Below are 2,500 nucleotides of genomic sequence, written 5' to 3'. Positions count from 1 at the left end.
GATGTGTTTTACTGAATAGTTCAGTGTCATAACTTGTACGTCACACTTAACATCTTGTTGATAACATGGGGCTAAGTATTGCACATTTGGTGCCATATGCATTTCTTTGATGATGTTTGATATTTCAGCGTTCAAGCCTTGTTCAACATCTTTAACAAGTCTTGTGTATAACTAAAGCCAGCACTGTCTTGCAGTCCTATCCCCTGGATTCAAACGTTCTGTTTAAAGGCTTTTCTACTTCATGAAGCTCAAACTAGTCCGAACTGGTCCAAACCTGTTCACTGCAAAGCCAATCTGGAACAGCCTAATTTGATTCTGAATTATCTACAAGACTCTCGCTTCAGTTTGATCAGGCGCTTTTCTTAGTCCCTTTTTTGTTCAGCGACAGCGTCGGTCTTAGGCTTGTTTATGCGCCGCTTCAGGCAGAACTGAAGCGCAGGATTTCTTTTGTAAGAATGAAAATGTTGCAGCATTTTTTATTTTTTTTTGTCACCCAGCATTTCATGTCTTTACCACTGCAAGTAATTCAAAGTCCCGTAATCACTTTTATTCCTTTTTTTCACCCTAAATCAAATCTGTTACGTGTTCCTTTGCTTGCGAATGTGGGCTGTGGTTGAACATGGGGAGACCACAGCTTCAGCTGTTGATTGGTTGACACCAGGCAGATGTGCTGAAAATCTAGAGCAGACCCCCACGCCGACCTCCACCCTCCCCTCCCCCCCCCTCCCCCCCCTCCCAGCCCCTCCACCCTTTCTCCCCCCCCCCAGCCCCTCCACCCTTTCTCCCCCCCCCCCCCAGCCCCTCCACCCTTTCTCCCACCCACTCCCAGCCTCCACCCACTCCCAGCCCCTCCACCATCTAAACACAGAACAGACCACTTGAACTTCACCAAACACAGACCAGAACACCAGCTTACTCCACACTCAGATGGCGGGCGAGCCTCCTCTGATGAATGAATAAGAAATACACACACACACACACACATACACACAGACGCACGCACGCACGCGCACACACACACACACACACACACACACGAGAGTCCCTCTAAAGCCAGGAGGATATTAGCCCTCTACTGAAGAGGCTAAAAGCTGTGGCCTCCATCAGGGCTTCCAGCGTTTACCTCTTCCACTGAAGATCTTGGCTTGTGGAGCTCCGCTTTATGAAGTACTGCTAGAGCAGGCAATGTTCCAATAACACCAAGATTAGGAGTTAAATGACTAGAGAATGACGAGGCTAAAATGTAGGTCTCTACTGGACAAAACATCTACTATGAAATGCAGTACCATGTATAATTTGTACATGGTTTCTGTATAGCTTTTTAACCCCTATGTATAGGGGTTATGCCTTTGATGCGATGCGGACAGTGGAGAGAGACAGGAAGTGAATGGGAGAGAGTTGGAGTTGGAGTGGGATTCCGGAAAGGACCACAGGGGCGGAAAATCAAACCCGGGTCGCCACCGGCGTACAGTGCAAGTGCCCCGTCCAGTTGCGGCACAGCTGGGGCCCGTATAGCTGCTGAATTAAAACAATTCTGTATAAGGGAAGTAGTGGAGCAATTTGACCCGTGGCCATTTCCTGATCCCAGGCCGTCGCCCCCCCCCCCCCCCCCCCCCACCCATGTCCGGCCACTCTTCACTGTCCTATCTGATTAAGGGGACACTTCACCGATTAGCATTAAGCTTTGTATCTTTAGAAAACCAGTCATGTTACGGATAAAAATGCGGATTTCAATGAAACCCGTGCATAGGACTTCCTGCTTTCAATGATGTAAAATGATGATTTTTGCATCATTGAGAGCAGGAAGTCATACATTGAAATCCGTATTTCTCCCATCTCAAGGCAAACTGAGGGAATGATGCACGACCATTCAAAAACATGACTGGTTTTCTAAAGATACAAAGCTTAATGCTAATCGGTGAAGTGTCCCTTAAAAGGCAGAGGACTGAACGTGTGTGTGTGTGTGTGTGTGGAGGGGGGTGCATAAGCTTCATGCATTCAATTTAAACCCCAAACCTCTGTAAAGGGGCCTAAAACAAAAGATCCTGTTACTTTCATCTTAACTTCAACACCAAGAATACCCCACAGACTTCACACCTGGCCCACACCGTGACCTTCTTTCCAACACAGAGACTCAACAGTCCTCTTTCCTGTCACTGTGGCCAAACCTGAAAATGGACCCTGTTCAGGGTTCCGAAAGTCCAGCCATCTCTTCTAAAAAGCACTGCAGTTTAACTTAACCTCAGAAAGTTCTCTCTCTCTCTTTCTCTCTCTTTCTCTTCTCTCTCTCTTTCTTCTCTCTTTCTCTTCTCTCTCTCTTTTTCTTTCTCTTTCTCTCTCTCCTCCTCTCTCTCTCTCACCTTTGCTCTGACTGGACCCCACCCAAGAGGAACCCAACAGTGACTCAGTTCCCAGCTGTGTGGTGGAGAGGTGTCTGCTGCCTCAGCAACAACCAGATCTACACACACACACACACACACACACACACACAAACACACAC

General features: G+C 47.4%; 1 protein-coding gene across 1 annotated transcript in view; it reads left to right on the top strand.

Annotated features, from left to right (window-relative positions):
- LOC134070585 (renalase-like) overlaps nucleotides 1-2,500 on the top strand; it is a 31,954-nt gene that overhangs the window by 17,270 nt on the left and 12,184 nt on the right. The window lies entirely within an intron of this gene.

Source organism: Sardina pilchardus, chromosome 22 (assembly GCF_963854185.1).
Source record: "Sardina pilchardus chromosome 22, fSarPil1.1, whole genome shotgun sequence".
Lineage (NCBI taxonomy): Eukaryota > Metazoa > Chordata > Actinopteri > Clupeiformes > Clupeidae > Sardina > Sardina pilchardus.
The sequence above is the reverse complement of the archived record's forward strand: the minus strand, read 5'-3'. Positions and strand labels throughout refer to the sequence as shown.